Here is a 20,084-nt window from a genome sequence, read left to right on the forward strand (position 1 = left end):
ACATAAATACAAAAATAGAGCGTACAAAGTACCCGCGTCGGCACATTTTCAAACTTTAACAACCATTTACAACTATTAGGAAGTACATAAAAATATAATTGACTATATGAATATGTAGAGGAGAGTCCCCTCTACCTCTTGACTCAAATTTGAACTTTCTCGCGTATTTAGTTTTTGCGTAACACGTCGTTTCGTATCAAAATCGGGCATTTTTACAAAAATCAAAATTTTTCGAAAACGTTGCGTGATGGACCAATTCTACTTTCAGATTCGGTTTTAGGATGACAAAGTGTATAAGAATCACCCAACAGGTATTGCAAAACTCGAAAAAAGTTTAATTTTGTTGGACAGTGTAATTTTAATGTGTCCAAAATAATCTAACCTATAGCCTTAAATTATTCTGATGTTTAGTATTCTTTTGTATTTGACCTATTTATTTCTGTCATAAATGCTTTTTTCCATAATTTTCTGGATCTTTCAATAAATCCATTATAACTTTACGACTTCTGTTTGTGACATTTGAGATTTGTGCCACTGAATATTCTTCGTTTTTTAATTTCGATGTGACGTATATTTCACGAGCACTTCGTTATTTTTCACGGCCCATTTTTATTGATCTGTTGTCGATTTTAACAAATGTGAATCACAGAATGTCATCATTCAATTTATTAACTATGTTCCATATTCGATACTTGTTATTCAGTAACATATGTAAAACCGAAAAGCGTAGATTTTGTGCCTGTGCTATCTTTTTGTCTGGATTGCGTACCACAAATTGGCAATTGCGTTTGTAAAATTTGGTAGACATGAATATTCTGGACAACATTGTAGACAATAAAAATGTATTTACCATTTTTGACTGCAAAACTTTATTAAACGCAAGTGTTAAAACACTGTATATTTTGCTGTTTTTCGCGTACAGTGATTTCTCTATATATGTCGCCAAGGCCTGGATGATAAACGTCGCGGAATTATCCGCACTACCGCGGGGTATACCCCGTAAGGGGCTGTGATGCTCGAGAGGCCTCGGACGCCGAGGAGTGTAAACATAACACGGCTCGGGTATGTCTCCTGGACGATACACGACGCTGGCAAGACCCGTGTTGTTGACATATATCGAGAATTCACTGTACTGTACGTTTCACTCTATCAGAATTATGTAGTTTTAAAATAAATCAGTATATTTCCAGGAACGGTTCGATTTCGCGGGACTTTTACGAGTTCTGCGGGTCGAGCTTGTTAAAGTTGTAAAACAAGATGGAAGCGCCGTATGACGCTTATCGTCGAGAGTGAAAAAAGAAAAAGAGATGGGGCACGGAAAGTGAATGGGGCCGGCAGCGCAGCGGCGTGGAAGGAAAAAGTTTTATTAACGGCATTGCGGCATCGGGAGAAAAGGTAATCGCACGATCGACGTAATACGCGCTCGCCGACACCGACATGGACACCGACATGGACACCGACATCGACATCGACATCGACATCGACATCGACATCGACATCGGTATCGACATCGGCAGCGGGAGCGCCGTTTGGTGTCGTTTGGCGGCGTCAGCGTCGGTGGCGGGCTTCTTTTGTGATCACGGCCGGGCCCGAGTCGCGTTTAATAAAACAGAAGTAGCGGCGTAAAGCCCCACGATCGGGCATTATATTTCCACCGATTAATTATCTTGTAGCAACACCGTGGAAACCCTGTCCATCGATCTTCGTGCGCGTTCGGCAGCGTTCGCCGGCGATCGGTCGGCGTCGCGCGTAACTTCGCGAGCGCCGAAAGGGCGGTGGGGCTCGCGAAGTTTCGGCCGTGGCGCTTTCGTTCATTCGTCGTTCTGCGCTCGGCACGCGCATACGCCGGGCTTTCTCGCGTACACCGACACGCTCGCTCGCTTCTTCGGTATCGTCGCGTACGTCGTCGTCGTGGGTTAACCTCCCGTCTCGATTAATCGATGTCGGGGAACCAATAATTCCCCTGTTATATCGATTTCCCGTCGCCGGACGTCGTCTTTTTCATCGTGTGATCGTTCCTCGTTGTGCGCCCTGTGCCCGTTCGAGCAAAACAATCCGAACGGTGATGTGTTAGTTCGAAATCTCGCGACAGTTCCAACGTATCCGCAACTCTGTGACAGCAGCTTCATTCTCTGTTTTTATCCCCGGATCCGCGACGGTAGAAACGTTTCCATCGACCGATCGCCCGCAGTGATGTTGCTCGAGATTTAACGCGCCGACGACAATTGTGCATGGTAAAATCCTCATCGAAACAACCCCGTGACTGGGTTGTAACGTATAAATAACGGTTTCCGTGTCTGTGCTGTTCCCTCGGCTGTCCACGAGGGAACCGTTCCCATCGGTACTCGTGCACAACGTCGATCTATCACCGGTCAACGTACCTTGAAGATCACGTGTCGAGTGCGCGAAATATATGCATACGGGGATGGTCCAACTTAGATTTCAATGTGAGCCCTTTGTGTCCCCGGAGTGGTTTAGAGGACCCACTCGACAGAGAAAAGAATCGTGGCAATTAAAGTTGATAACGCCGCGCGAAACAAGACCGACGAGCGGTTTTTCAGTGATGCAGCTCGACGCATCGCGCGACGCGTACACCACGACCATCCGCGTCCGCTCCGAATACGATGCGTGTAAACTTATTCCAATTCATTTCTGCCTGACCTTTTCACTACGAGGCACCGGGATTATTATATCCTTAAATGTTTACACTCGCCTGTTCTAATTGCATCTCGCTATTTCTGCTCTTATCCCGAACCTGACTCCTCGCGAACCAGAACGATTCCCATCGATTTGAATCTTTTTTTGTTTTACTTTCGGAATTGACAGACATTTTTTCTTTGTTCACCGGTTCTGGTCTTTGTTATATTTTCCGACAAAATTTTTATTTTATTTCGTTCGTGGATTACTTTTATTCATTTCGATTTAGAGAAACCAGACTCGCGAGGCACGGGTTTCCTTTGTTCATCTTTCGTTTAGGTTCATGGATTATTGTAATCCATAATTTATTGCGAGTCACAAATGACTAGTATTCGTATTTCGATTGTCGGTGATTGACAATGTGATGAATAATTTTAGTCGTGCGGTTGTATATGTGTTAGATTATAAAATTCATTTTTATTTACGATTCTTAACACCTTTAACTCGACAATAAATTTTTTTTTCACGATCAATATTTAAAAGTCTTACGCGGTAGACACCCACGCAATCTGACCAAGAGACCTGTTTAAAATGCCTGTATGTACAGTCAGTCAAGAAAGCCTTCCTGTGCCCTTCAAAACAGAATAACATCCTTGAAGTGTGTTCATACGAGCCGAGATTGTTTGAGATATTAGAAGAGCTTTTTTAGTAGCCGATACAAATACTTCCGAAAAAGTTGTGCTCGCTAATGATCGCTTTGCACAACGTGTGCATTTATGGTTTTACAGAAAATTTAAAAATACATGTAATGTGCACTGAAAGTTTTAAGAATATTTCGATTTATAAGAACTGCGTTTTTCTCTACTTTCAATTGTTTATATCTCGTAACAAGTTTGTCCAATTTCGACAAAATTTTCAGGATATATACTGTGAAACCAATATTTCCTATTCTATTTCGTAACGTTTAAACAATTTTACTGAAATTTTGTTTACATATAATATAGTGAACCGATTCTTTTAAATTATTAAAGAAACCAGTGATATGGTTCACTTTTAGGAAAGTTACTCCATTTTGAAGGGTGTATGGAGACTTCTTTCACCGACTTTATGTATTTTTTGTGGCAGTAAATGTACAAACAACTGTTCAAGAATACCGTATGTTGACTGCCACAGAAAGTGCATATACCCTAAACAATTTTTTAATCGTGAGTCTACTGTAGCACATCGTTAACGATAAATTAGCCTTTTCTTCATAAAATTGTATTTTTACAACGCGGCGAAGCTGCTCGAGCTCCGCGAACCTCGCTCTCGCACACTTATTCTTAAAATTTCAACCGAATCGTGTACAACTTGAATTGACCATGTTTTTCGAAAATTTCTTTCGCGCGCAGCTTGCCGACTTCAATTCCACCCCCGCGAACCCGGCGACACGAGTCGAGGGAGGAAAATTCTCAACGATAATGCGATGCGGATGAATATTCATACGGTCGAACGAAATATTTTAGACATTCAGTTTTTCGTTGCGGTTCCGCGCGCGCGGTCTTTGAATTTCTCAGCAAAGAAACCTCTTAATTTTCCGCGGAAAAATCCACAGAGCCCGGCGCGCGAGGACCGTGAGAAATTATTCTTTCTCACGAGAGGGAACGATTCTATTCTATTTACGGAGGAATATAGAGTGTCAGCGGGCAAATACCGAGCTTAGCGTTGTAGAAGCAATAAAGGAAAGTCGTCTAGGGGAGGGGGGGGGGGGGATCGAGTTACGATAAATTTTAATATCGGCCGGGTGAGGAGGTTGGAAAAAAGCGTACAGACGCGGCGATTTTGCGGTCACGGATCGTGAATGGTGTCCGCGCGATTGAATCTCGCGACGGGCCAATAATTTGCAATTAAACCGGCTAATCAACATTGTCGCGCGGCGTGCTGGCAATCCACACGAGCGTGAAAGAGATAACGGTGTCCGATAAAATCCTTTTCGATCGCGCTCGTCGTTCCCCTATTCAATGTCAACCGATGATTAAATCAAACGGATATTTTTGCATTTCTAATCGAACTGTCGCGACGGGTTCAAGGTGCTCCGATATGCTTCATTGGATTGATATATGCTACGCATCGCTCTCGTCGGACTTCTCGTTTTTGTATCGCGCACGATACAATATCCGTCTATAAATCTCCTCGCGCTGCTGGCATACAAATTTCTCCAACGAATTCGCGTATAAATCGAAATCGTTCTAAATGCTCGCTGTTTTGCGGAAATAAACGAGAAATCTAAGGAATAGCGCAAGATTATTTCCCAAGAAATCAAATTTGATTCCCCGCGATTTTGTCTGCAAATGTGAATTTACCGTATTCGAAGTTGAGTTGCTCCATGAAAGAAATTTTGTTCTAAATTTTCGATTTACTTTTGCAAAGTCGTTTCTTGCTCAGTCTTACAAAAATTTCGGGTGAAAGCATCTTGCAGATTCCAGAAGAATTAGAATAATCGGTGGAATATATTTTGTTCTACAACATAAGTTTCATAACAAAATTATAAGATTCATACGAGAATTTTTCTTTGTTTCCATAAAATATTTTAAATTTCGGATAAATTATTCATTTTTGTTCATTTTGTCATTTTCACAAATAGAATTGCAGTTAATTTTTCGATTGGTCGAAGCAATGTTGATATCGCAATTCTGCCAATTGATGCAAGTAACGAGATTAGCAAGTCATCAGTATTACACACGAGTGTCAATCACAAAATTGAACTTTACATAAAGAAGGTCAAATCAATTGTGGATCATTTATGAAATCGACTACGAGTTCTCTTTGTTACATTTTTCTTTTCAATGTTATACATTGCTAAACCAAAGGAAACTGTGACAGACCATGATGTTAAATTAAAACATTTCTTCAAATTCACCATTTCATGTATTGCAGAAATGTACGAATTTTTCTATGATATAATCCTCTGAAAGTGTGACATTTTATTTTTTATGGTTACAGTGTGAAATCTATATGTCACGCGTGAACGAATATTGGCGCAGGGAAATGAACTTTGATTGACCACTCTTTGTTAAGGGTTATAAGAACTAATTAATTTTGTCAATAAAGTGTTTAACGAGAGTGCAGTGTTCCGATAATTCGTGCCGCAATGGGCTATTAAATATTATTAAGCTTTTGCACTCGAACGATACTTGATAGGCACCACAATTTTTACCCCTTCGAATACATCTGGATTTAACACATTGCTATCGATTGTACGAACACGTGTGCAGAACGCGTTTAACACTTTCGATACTTTCCATCGGTTAATTTGCAGACAGTTTTCATGACGAAAATATTTTATTAAATACAACATATCAATTCTATGAAATACAAGAAAAATTTCAGTAAATCCAAACACTACATTATGTGGTACGACTGAATTGAAGCAAAAAAGGCAGAACCTCAACATCAATGTAATCTTTATTAAATTTCACATTGGGCTTATAAATTGCAAATCAGGTTTTGACGGCAAAGGGATAAGGCTAATAAGGAATAAGCTAAGGGATAAGGGATTCACTCGTGTGCTCATTAAATCAAAGTCCTCATTATTTTGTACGTGATGTTAAACAGTTTTTGTATTACTTCTGGTGCACTAATGTTCTTTTCGAAAACGTAGTATCGCAGCTCGATCCCGCATATGAATAATCGTTGCATTTATACGCGTTCAATGGCATTCCAACTTGTCCAAACTCGCTTCTGAATAAACGTTTCCCGCAGAGCCAGTGTAACGCGACGACGACGGTGTGCACGGATAATGTAAACTACATAAACATCCGTTTTAATCAACCAGTGTGTCAGTGTTATATCGTTTAACGAAGTGTGAAGCGTTAAATTAGTGAAGGGCCGAGGAAACCGTTGACGAATTCGTTCCTGGGTAACTGGATTATGACAAAGTATACTTGCGTCGTGAAAGATTAATGCTGAAACACTTACCTACAAATTCCACTACTCAACGGACTGTTTCTAGTTCGTGTGGAATACCCAGCGTCCGAGAATCTGTAAGTACTGTTTCGATTTAAGGAGAATTTTTTTCCTATTCCATGTTCTCATTTCGGCGTAGAGGAAAAATAATCCCCCTTCAATCTTTGCAAAATTAAATCTTAAATATCATGAAATATTTACCTAATTCTTTGAAATTTCAAAGTGCAATACATAAATCAATAACAACTGTAATGTAAGCGAATTATGGCTGTTACAACTAGTGTGGAAAATTAGAAGAAGCATAATCTGGAATTAGTTTGTTAAAGATGAATAAAAATTTACGGGAACAAATAAAAGTGTACAATAGAGAAACTAATAAACGAGTATAACTTGAAATTCTCTTAGTAGTATGTAATAGAAAACGTAAAATATCTAAATCTTTTGTGTAACTGAAAACTGACATAAAAGATTTGTTTACATTGTAGGTAATTTCGAATACCGGTCTTTCAATTTACTTCTACTTAAAAATTAAGGAAGCAAATTAGATAGTGAAATTATTTTTACTTATGATCTAGTCAGGAACAAAAATCACAGCAGGAAAATAAAATTATCTTAGCAATTCTGAGACTTGAAATTTACTTAGGTACTGTAGTCGCAGGCACTACTTTCGGAGTCATAATTGACGTAGTTAAGTCAAATCTTATACCACATTTTGCAATCTAGAAATAATCTTAAAATTAATACGAAATCATAAAATTAACATTTAAATGATTTATTCTAATTAAATGTGACAAACTAAGTAAATGTCAATTTAATTTGCCATTTCTTGTAGAATGGTATTAAATTATTTCTGTCAAAAAATGACAGTGATGTGAGAAACGTGACGTAATTTGAGAGATTTATACTAATTGAAATCTGATATTGTGTATTCAAACTGAACGACAATTTTTGGACGTCAACTGAACTTTTCGCACTATGATATTTTTTCATTGTTATGACTGCTACAATGACTCTTTAATCTATAATAAGTATAAAGCTGCTCTGGACGTTGAGTACTGATAATAGCTGATACTTACGCGAAGTGATGGAGATATTTAGTAAATTGAATTGGAAATCTCCATCGCAAAATTTGCTCATTATTACAAGGCAAGGAGTTAAGAAGATAAATGCTGTTCTGCTAGTATCACTTCAAAATTACTCTCATAAACTTATAACATCTGTTCCTCGAAATCATTTCACTTCTGTCTGAAACAATCTCTACTAATTCAAGTGAAGTATTCCGCGTGTCATTTAATTTTCTTTTATTCAAATTGAGTGTTGCTTGAACATCACTGCTAGGCACGAAAAAGCAACAAATTACTTCAATTCCATAGAAACAATGTTTAATGTGTATTAAAATATTTACTTACGTATGTATTTATTTTGAAATATGTGTTTACACATTAATATCGATATATGCCATTGCATGTTGTTTATTTACATTGGGTGTTAGCGTGTACTTAGCAGTTCTAATTACTATTTTTAAGTCTTTAAACACCGGATTAGATTTTTCGTATGTTTGTTGGAATTATGCTGATAATCCAATACTGTGGATTTTATGCATTTATGACGAAAAAGAGTAAAATAATTCCATACAGTAGAAACATTTGAAAGATTTAAAAATACTGATGTGTTACTCATAACTTATTAAAATGAGTAAAACAAGAAATAGATGTCTATGTAGCTCTTGTAGTTTGCAATGAAAGTTGATAAATTTTATTTTGCACAAAAATCCGCAGTTTATTAATAAGGTACTGTTTGGAAGAAAATTAAAATTAAAAATATATAAAAATGTATTCTTCCAATCTTTCTGCAAACATTTAAAATTTCCTGTCAGATCTATTCTATAATTAATAATTGGTTCACCATATTAAATTGTGCTCCATGTTAAGTTGTACATCTTGTTAAGTTGTACACCTTGGGTATTTAGAATAAACTAAACATTTCAGTACAGTTTTATTATTTTTATTCTGCTTGTACCTAAATAAATCTTAAACGACCGAAGCACGTCTTTATTAAGTTTCTATTTCCGCAAATTGTATTACACAAAATAATGTTTGCATAAAAGTTTTCAAATATCCTGTACAGACAATAAAGTAATGTCATCGCGAGATAACATAACTATTGAGATAATAAACAAGGAAACCGTTTGATGGTTTAGTATAACGGGTAGCAAAAAAGAGTATTACGATAATTAGGAATAAATTTCTCACTTAGTACTGCGCAAAGCATCTCCTTTTTAAACGAGTTTACCTTTAACCCTTGTGTCAATAACTGGGTACTTGGAGCACCTACTTCCAACTCGCGTTTCAGATTTTTTTACGTTCCCGTTGAAAGTTCGCAAAACCGCTTTGAGTCTCCATTCCTTAGATAATTTTTCTTCGTGTTATATTTCAGGCATAAACGCATTACGTTGAAAGTTTTAGGTAACAAAACTTCAAGCTTATTCGACATCGTAGAAAATTTTGGTCCTTAACATAAGGATTAAGGTAACTGTTAAATTTTTAATGTGTTTTATGTGTTCCGGAGCCCGAGGATCTCTGATGGGTCGGGCTCGCAAAGAATGCTTTTATTGTTCTGTTTTCGTTTGCTATATTTCGTACCGTGTGGAATAGAAAAGTTCTAAAACAATGCGCAATATGAATGGAAAATAAAACATTTACGACCACGAAAATTTAATACAAACTACTAGAGATAAACTAAATATTTGTAGTACAAATTATACGTTAACAATAAAATATAGAGTGAAATGATTGCTAGACTCTCACTAATATAATATAAAATGAAATCATTTAATCTTTCACAATTTTTAACTGTTTAAATTAGAACTTAGATATCACAAGCTAGCCCAAAAGTCATTCGTCCATTTTAAAATGTAATAGCCCCATTATTTTTTAAAAATTAAACCGTAGGCATTAGTAATAGTTTACAAATTAGTGCTTAGATATCACGAGGTAGCCCAAAAGTCATTCGCCCATTTCAAAATGTAATAGCCCTATTATTTTTTAAAAATTCACATTTATTCTTTTATAAACGAATTCAAATTTTAAATAATCTAGCAACGTTTGGACCACCCTGTAATAACTGTATTAAAAATGAATGCTTCGCTATTAATAACTGTTAAAACATTAAAGCTTGTGTATTACTAAGCGTGTAAATATTAATCCTCGGACTCCTGTGAGTTCTAGGCCTATGCCGGAGTCATTTCTGACCTACGCCGGTATTTCACTACAGTTTTCTCTCGATACAAGTTGACTACCGGGGACCGGCTTTCGTCGTATTTCGGAAGAAGAAGAAGAATACGAGGAGACAACGATTTTCTTATATCGAAATAAAAAGCGCCATCTGATATCGGAATAGATTGTACATATTGACGGTCGCTCGAGCTTATTCCCACCGCAACGTGTCACGAATGACTCCGGCGTAGCATACGGAAGATTAAAAGGATTCTGTATTACTTTCGTATATTATTCTATTTTTTGTTTTATTCGACTATTTACACTGCTCTCTATAGTTTTCATGTTCAGAGGAAAAAAAAATTGTGTTAATATTCCATTTACACTATATAGTAAGAGTAAAATGTCGAAACCGAATAAAAAAATTCTTTCGAACAATCATATTTCATATGGGGATTATGACAATGACTGAAATTGACAATTATCACTGCACCACAGATTTTATGTATTTATGGAAAAAATCAGAGTGATATTTGAAATGTTAGAACGATTAAAAGAATTTAAGAATGTTAATATATTGTTTTCAGTTTATTAGACTTAATAAAGGAAGACATTTCTACTGTATTCCTATCTTATACAATCGAGGAAGATAATTTTTGTTTTGTATAAAAATCTGCGGCCTAATTATCACTTTATAAACAATATCATAGTTAGGTCGACCTGTTGGCGTTTATTAAAGCAATGGATGTTGCAATATCGCGTGTATAGTCTTGAAGATATTGATAGTTGTGCACATATAACTGTATAACTAAAACTCGGTGTTACAATGTGGGTTTACTTATTAACGTGAAGACGCGCTGGGGCTCGACTGACTGTTACCGACTGACTGTTAGCCTCGCTTTTCCTTTACTTCAAAGGTCGCTTATACCTAAGGGCTGTAAACCGCCCCTTAAACCTAAGGTCACGGAAGTGGCAATCGTTGCACACCAACACGGCCGATTTAATCAATCGCTAATTGTATTGAAATATATTAAAGCAACATTTATTACAAACCACTGACAAACTAGAAATAAAATATGACTTCGTATTTTACTAAGCCAATGATCTAAATTGCCTAAATTGTTCTAGTTACCGAAGAATGTACATTATGCGTGCTAAATTATTTATAAATGCCACCCCAGTTCCTGAACATAAATCCTGTAGAAAATTTGGAGTCGAAACGAAACAATCAATTCAGAAAAAAACTCTGAAAAATTCTCTGAAAAAGAGCGAAAATAATAATTTATAGAATTATCAAAATTAATATAGAAATTGATATATAGTAATACAACAACCAATATAGGGAAATTGATAAAACCAATTTCCAAGCAATTTGAAAACATAATTGGATCCAGAAATTATTTGAAAATGAAACAATTTAGAAAAAATCGACATATTTTCGATACTTTACAATGTTTTACTGATCTTTCTTGAGTACTGTGACAATCATAAATGTTTTCGGAAGTTATATTATTCGTTGTATCCGTAATGTGTATTACCTGTGATTTTACATCTATCTTTTTAATTATTAAACTATTTTAACTATTTAACTATTAACTATTTATATTTAAACTATTATGTAAATATTCTTTATTTATTGAAACAATGACCATTGGCCCAAGATAATTCACTTTTGCGATTCTTTAAACATGATTTCACTGAAAAATATATTGAAAAATTTTAACTCTGACACAAAGTTAAAATTCTGATTTCATAGAAAATGTAGTTTTCGAATTGTTCGATATTCAAACTTTTCGTGTACCGTAGAAATTTCTAATTCAATCTGGTCAAAGATCTTTTTTATTCTATTGTAGAACAGCTGAAATTTTAGATAAAATTCGATTCAGTTTTTTATTAATACAAAAATGCCAGTATTTTACAATACTAGAAGGGAATAGACATATACAGTGTACTTTTCCTGTCTAACGGTATCAAAATGTTGAGTAAATGTATGAGTAATCGGAGGAAGAAAATATTGACAAAATCAAAGTCAATAATAATATAATAATCCAATCACAACAATATTTATCTTAACTCAAAGAATTGTATCATATAATTTGTATCATTTGTTCTTTATGGTGGAATGTTTGCTATTATGTAACTCTTTTTCTGAATCTTAATATGTTAAATTTTCGCAGACTGTTTTAATCATTTCACCATTATTTGACTGATATATTTTGAAACATTGGAAGGAGTCACTTAAGAATTTCTTTCTTTCTTGAATAATTTTAATGGTTGAAAGTAATATACAGTAAAGTCTTGATCTAAGCTGAACGGAGCTACACGATCTTAGTTTGGGCTTAGATAGGATTGGGCTTAGATAGAGATTTTAGTGTATCAATACTCTTCAAATCTTTTAATTTTTCCACTATTTAAAATTGCAGCTACTCATCTTTATCACTGATGCATAAAATCCGCAGTCTAACCATTTCATTATGTCGAAACTGTTACTTTTCCTTCGAGAAGAGGTTCGCCAATTACTTGAAAGATAGAACAAAATTGAATGGATGTCTAGACTACATTTTGTAAGACAAGAACACGTAAAAGTGAAAGCTAGTGTAACATCCTATAATATAGAACCTCTTGTGCCATTGTTGAGTACTAAAAGCTTTTCCAAAGTAAGATGTACATCAAATTGGCACTCATTGCATGGAGAAGTCATTTTAGAAAATTTGTAACATACCCTTCCCTTCCAGACATTCATTCAAAATTATGAAAAGCAATATCCAATAGTTAGTGGATTGAGAAACATGTTTTCTATAGGTGAACGGTAAATTCACTTTAAATGGCAGCGAATTACTTTCTACATGCAATTCTTCGTATAAATTTTTTGTTGAGGCGTATCTAATTAATTATATGATAAAAATTAATTATTTTCTTTTGATTTATTGAGAGTGAGGTTTCGCATTTTTAGAACTTCATCCTTATTTTCACACGAAGAGACGAAAAGAAGGTGTTTCCTTCAGTTAGTTGATCAAATATTGGAGAATAAATAGAAGTTTCAAAGGTGTGTCGATTCGCCGTTCGGCAAGGCGGTTGCGTTCAGAAGGTGAAAACTGTTTTATGAGAAACGCACGGCGAGCAGGTGCGTTATTGCAACGAAGAAATTTGTGTAAAGTAATCAGTGGCAGGAGGTTTGTTTTAATGATCAGCCGTATGTCTCTTTAAATTATCCCATTGACTTTTGTGACATTCTCATCCCCGGTTGCCACGGCTCCGGCGCTCGGAGACGCGTTCGTCATCTTCCACCCCTTTTCGGCCATCGCTGAAACACTTGTGGTCTTCTCAAACTCTTGTGCAAGACGTATTACCAACTTTAGAAGTCATCGGTTCTATGTTAAAAGGTTCAAAGATTTTTTCAGCTCGCAGAAATTTAATATCAAACTTTTATTCGTTTCACGTCACTGACAAACTAAATTCCTGTCCACACGTGTGTTTTAATCGATTTTGTTAACCAAAAGAACTGGGATATAGCCAGCCATGTTTTTGAAATCAATTCTCACTATACAGGCAAGCTTCTACTTTGAATATAATTTTAATAAACTATACCACACAATTCAAGTTTAAATAAGGATTTTTTTTATCACATAATTTGCTACGAATATATATAGGACCAATTTCTCGCCTTTCATGTGCGCAAATATCCACTATTATGTAACGTCAATAAGTTAATATGAAATGTCAATTTTTTTTTAAATTCACCATACTTAGACATTAAAATCTCAGAACGATAAGAGCGATTTTAAAAGAGAAATAGGTGTTTTTAATATTTTGTAAACAAAAAGAGGCTGAAATTGTCGCAATCCATTAAAACAAATCAAACATTAGTGTATGTTGTCTTATAAACATGTTTATATTCGATGACCGTGAAACATTTTATATAAATGACATTTTGACTTGCTGTTTCTAAGTGCCTCTCGCATTTAAAATATTAGTACTTCAATATTTACATAGAAATAAACTTAATTATCATTGCAAAACGGCTTTCATTGGATATCCGTACAGTTTGCATGTCATGAATATGAAAGCGAGTCTTCAAATATTGGAAAAAACATAGCAAATCGTAAATATTTCATTATTTCATTTAAATTCCGGACAGAAATTTCGAGTATGTTCCCACCTTGATACGGAAACGAATATTTCGCGATTGATTTCGTATACGAGTTACTACTGTTTCATGCATGCAACGCTTCCGGCATCTGTTCGTTATGAAATTTGCCTTGAGCATTCGCATTGCACTAAGTCTGATTAAGTTATTAACACGCTAACTAGAATGTAGCAAAAAGTTAAATGTTTAAACCGCGTGTACTTTGCACTGTGATTAAAAACAACTCGTTCCATTTTGCTCGTAAACTCCTACAGTTCGCACAGTTCTCAATTTTCCATCTCCTAAAAACTGCTTACTTTTTAAACATCGAAATATTTGTCCCTGTGTGGTTTCCATAATGCAACGATACGCTCAATTGTCATACACGGTGATTACATTTTCAGTTTTCAAACGCCTCTAACTATTTTAGAATTTATCAATCCGCTCGAAAGACAAATATTAGGGTAATAATAAAGAAATATATATAAAAATTATTGCGATTTTGAAACTTTAATTTTGAGTCAGTACTTACTTACGTTTCAGCTTAAAATATGTTTTATAAAATTAAGAACCATTTACATTTACACAATATTGCCAACATTAAAACAGGACTATTGTGTTTGTATAGAATTTTGAAGACATTACATGTTTCTTGATATAACGTGTGAAATCTTTAAAAACATTTTTAACCTATTTAGACCCACTCTCCGACGTATACTGTTTATTTCAACAAGAATTATTGAAGTACGCAATAAAATTCCACGCTGTCAATAATTAAGTACTGCGTTTAGTGGAAGATATAGACTACACTAGAAAAACTCTTACAAAAGCGGATAACAATTCAGAAATTTTGAAAAAATTAGTTTTAGGTCTTAATGGGTTAAATTGATGCTATTGGGTTAAAAATGGGTTAAAAAGACGTGCGCTGACATTCTACAGTTCTATACCAATGAGGATTCTCAGGATTTTCGACTTCGAGGCCACTTCAAGGTCATGGAATGTAGGTCGTTGAAATCATCTTGACGACGACTATCACACAGCGTAATAAAAAATGCATGTTAGTATGCAGAAAAATGCGATGACCATGACAAAAACCGGTAAAATGACCTTCACAGGATTTTTTTACGCCTTAAAACCATGTAGTATATACTTAAAACCATAATGTCCTATTTAGTCGTTTTTTCTTACTTTCAATAGTAGTGGAAACAATTTAGGTGCTCGAGTTAAAATTAACACTCTATATACAATAATAATACTAAACGAAGTCTTGAGGTTTATAATTGAAGTTGCTATGTAATTGTGGTACTTTAAACAATTACAAAATAATCACCGGCAGATAATTTATTAACACGTGGATATCAGACTGGTATCTTTTCTCTGTTCATCTTTCTGTTCTTTCTTATATTTTCTAATAAATTATGATTTCATTAATTAATTTTTTTCATTAATGTTCGTGGATTATGTTAATTCATTTCGATTTAAAGAAGCTAGAGTTATTTATTTACTGTAAGAAACAAACAACAAATTTTACTGATATGTCTAATATGGTTAATATGCTTAATATGGCTAATATTAGTAATTTGATCGTTGGTAATAGACAGTGAAATGATTAATTTTGGTCGGTCGGATACGTGTTGAACTGTCGCCAAAGGTTAAAGCGATAGAAACCGTAAGTATTTTTGCATCGACCTAATACATAATGGAGGCAATGCTTTAGCTGACGTCAGTCGTGATATCCAGTGCCAATAATCACTTTTTATCAAAAAGACATCACGTGTGTGCTATCATCAGATTTAGAATTGTCGAAATTCCACGAATAATGCATAATACCTCTTCATAACGGAATGTTCCATTGTAAAGGTTTATTCTAACGTTGTCTGTTAATCAAAGGCTCGTGTAAAGTAGGACACTTAGAATAGAACACTTTCAAAAATGAAAAGTTTAGTCTTAACTAAAATGATAGAAATCGAAGAAAATGTCGAACACTTTTTATTCTTTAGTATTACAGTAATGCCTCGATACATGTGAAAGATACGTGCACAATATTCGATCACAAAACCTTTCTGTTTCTATTTATTTCTTTATGAAACATTTACCAACACATTTGTGACATTTTTCTGATTAAAATGAAACCAAACTTGATGTAATGTGGAGCATATCTGCTTGTTCAATTGACGATTTAGTAGAACCGAACATTCAGATGATATCTGAATTCTTCATTGTAGTATTGATGCACCACAACACAAAACGTTTCACTTCCACGAAACTATTTATGTACAACACGTTTCATTGCACATTCCACTGATCAGTTTGGATAATCGAGGTTCTATTGTATCGCGAATTGAACGAGTAAATGTGATCCAAATAGTGTCATGTTTGGTGTCATTTGAATCAGAAAAGTATCACGAATGCGTTGGTCAAAATTTCATATAAAAATTATGACAAACAACAAAGTTTTGTCAGGGCGGTAAGCGCCCAAGGATTAAGGATTAAGAAACAGTGTCGATACACTGTATATGTAGCATTGCGGTTCTGAAATTTTTATATACAGGGTGATCAATTGAAAACTTTCTAATAACTTTAAAAATATTAAAAGCGTGTAAAACACGTGTCCAAGGATTTCGAAGAGGAAAGAGGGGGGCAGTATCAGTTTTTATTTGGGTGGTGTTTTCATGACCTTTTGAAGGTCAACTTTGTTTCTCAAATGGAAACATATATCTTTTATTATGGGATCTTATTGTACGTAAAAAAACCAGCAATTTTCGTAGGATACTTTTTCTATTTGCTCACTAGTTTCGGAGATATTTAAAGAGATGTAGAGCGAGTCATATTTATACTGCGAGAAAGTTGTAATTTCTTTATAACTATAACCAATTTTCAAAATGTTCTTCGCTGTTTTCTAAACAATAATACAGACGATTCTCAAATTCTGAACGAACCTTTTTGAAGGTATCTGTTGGAATAGCTCTACATTCCTGTACAATTCTGTGACGCAAATCGTTGACGCTTTCTGGTTGTGTTTTATAAACAACAGACTTTAAGTGTCCCCACGAAAAGAAGTCGACTGGAGTTAGATTTGGTGATCTTGGTGGCCACTCAATAACACCTCTTCTACCGATCCACCTTAGTGGAAATCGATTGTTTAACCACTGGCGAACTGGTAACGTGTAATGCGGGGGAGCACCATCATGTTGGGAGTACAAAAGTTCTTCATTTATCAAAAAATTGCCGTTTTCATCTCTTTGGTTTTCAAAACTTTCTGTTACAAGTGGATCATCGATGTCGACCAGTAAATTTAAATACAGATTGCCATTCAAATTTTCTTGGAAAAACAGAGGACCTATAATAGCATTTCCTAAAATGCGTGCCCAAACATTTATTTTTGCCGGCCATTGAGTATTACTTTCTCTAATAAGACGTGGATTTTCGTCACTCCAATAACGACAATTATGACGATTTTCAGCATCGTTTAAGAAAAAAGTTCATTCGTCACTAAAACAAATATTTTTAATTAGATTAGGAGTGACGTTGATCATATTTGTTAATTTCTCACAAAACTCAATCAGTCTGTCAAAGTCATCTTCGAATAACTTTTGATGCAACTGCGTTTAATAAGGATGAAACTTGTTATGTTTAAGTAATTTGTGCACAGATCCCACTGATACACCAGTTACCATTGAAACTTGTCGAATTGAACTAGTAGAATTCACAGTAAACTGTCCCATAATTTCGATTTGATCAGCTTCTTTTATGAATTTTGGCTGGTTTCTTCTCCATTTGTCACCGATCCTGTTTTCTTAAACTTTGTAACTACTTAATTGTAACACGTACGTATGAGAAACATGTGTATCAGAATGTCTCTCATTAAACGTAGCAGCTCTCCATAAATAAACATTATTTCTACTCGTTCTTCGAAAGAATACACCATTTTATACAATTAATTGTACTACGATATAGTATCTCTTATTAACACTAGAACTACCGAGAGATAAATGCGACCGACGTATATCGCTTTGTAACAGTGACAAGACTGTGTCCATTCAGACTTCATACAACTTTTATTGTAACATGTGCTTCAATGAAGAGGTTCGTTAAAAAATTTCCGATGAAAACATTTTTACAATTTTGGTAATTGTAAAAGAAAAAATTAGGAACCAGTCATTTTGAGTGGTCCGGTAGTTCTAGTGTTAAGATGATTCACACTTGACTAAATAGTACAATCTTATATTGAAAGATAGACAACATAAGCAAGAGATTAATACAGAACAATTTTATTTTCAAACGTTAGGTGCTGGTACAACTGGAAAACATCAACGATTTGCGTCAAAGAATTTTACACAATAATATGCCTCGCTCTACTTCTCTCTAAATATCTCCGAAACTAGTGCGCGGATAAAAAAAAGTATCCTACGAAAATTGCTGGTCTTTTTACGTACAGTAAGATCCCATAATGAAAAATACAGGTTTCCATTTGAAAAAAACAAAGTTGACCTTCAAATGACCTTGAAAACGCCACCCAAATAAAAAACTGATACTGCCTCCATTTTTCCCCCTCGAAATCCTTGGACACGTCTTTTACACTTTCTTAATATCTTTTATACTTTTCGAGATATTCGGCTGGAAAGTTTCCAAATGAACACCCTGCATATATCGGGGCATTACTGTAAACCTATCAGGTTGTTGCATTTGTAATGTCCTATTTTAGAATGCAGTTGTTATGAAGCGATTTAATCAATAATGTTTGTATACAATTTGTAGACTTTTCGATGTATCACCGAGAGCCCAGCGATAGCACACGTGTAGTATCTATTTGTTTGGGAGTAATAATCGCGAAAATAGTTCGTTTCGCATATAACAATATCCTTCTGCTTTTCATGATCGCGAAAAAAAGTAGGAATTAGCCGAGTAGGAATAGCGGTAAAATTGATGCAAACATAAAACTGCGTGATATTTTTGCGCGTACCGATTGATATATGCACCGCGGCGATAGGGACATAAAAACACGACGCGCACCAGGTTTGGTTGGTCCCGCATTTTTATAAATACGAGAAAGTTTCGGTCGCCAGGTTGCGCGTTTCGTTTTATCGAGCTTCGTCGAAATACGGTTCGAATGCGTTCCATCCTGCGATTTGTATTTTCGGCGCGGCTTTGACACGATTTTCATTGAAACCGAATCCGTGCAATATTCATGACCCTCCGGAGACGTATAAAATCCATTATATTCGAAACGTCGTGTCGTCGTGGTAACAGGCTTCTCTGTTCTTCCCTCATTCTCCGCGCGATTCGAACGACGCGGGCTGCTTATCTGCTGCCTCGTATCTCGGTTTACCAGCGCCCCTTTAACAGCGAGAGTTCTTTAAAACCGGGTTAATGTGACCTTAATTAGTTGCATTTCATAAGTGGGAACTTTAAATGCGAAGATTCTGAATTTAAAAAAAGGAATAGTTAAACACGTAGCCCGGATAATTATGCAGACCTAAATTTTCTGCTTAAAATCCAACGGACTTGCAGTTTTTTGCCCTGGGGATAATCATCGTAGAATTGTAGGTAGCGCGAGTACCAGGTATGAATAGACACGCGTATGCTTTCTTTGTCGAAAATCGTGTCCGACCCCGTTGAATTAAATATTGAACTCAACGATTTATTAAATACGAATATTTCATTTTATCCTTCTCATCAACCGAATAAGCGTTTAAAAAGCGTCTTTTAGCCACGCTACGAACAGTACATTTTCTTAATCATGTGACGAATAGACTGCTTACGCATTAATAATAAAAATAACTAGATGAAACCCCAAATTGTATACACATTTAAAGTATTTCAGAGTACTGTTGCAGCCTCTTCAATTTGTTAAATGAAGAAATACAGTTTTATGTAACTTCTGTCAAGCAATTTAGAACATTCATATTTCGCATAAACTTCCACAGTCTAGCCATGGACAGTGTTGCTAAATGTGCGTTTATAATTTTCAAACATCAATGCAAAAATGATAAGACTTCGGTGTATCTAGATTTTCATATAAAAATTTGATGGTTCCAGTGTAAAATCGTGAACTTTTTTTTTGGGGTAGATCCACAAAACGAGTGATTATAATAGTAATATAGTTCTGGGACTTTTATCGGCTCGGCATTTGGGACAAGTATAAAGTAAACACTACGTAC

This window comes from Halictus rubicundus, chromosome 2 (genome assembly GCF_050948215.1).
Source record: "Halictus rubicundus isolate RS-2024b chromosome 2, iyHalRubi1_principal, whole genome shotgun sequence".
Taxonomy (NCBI): Eukaryota; Metazoa; Arthropoda; class Insecta; order Hymenoptera; family Halictidae; genus Halictus; species Halictus rubicundus.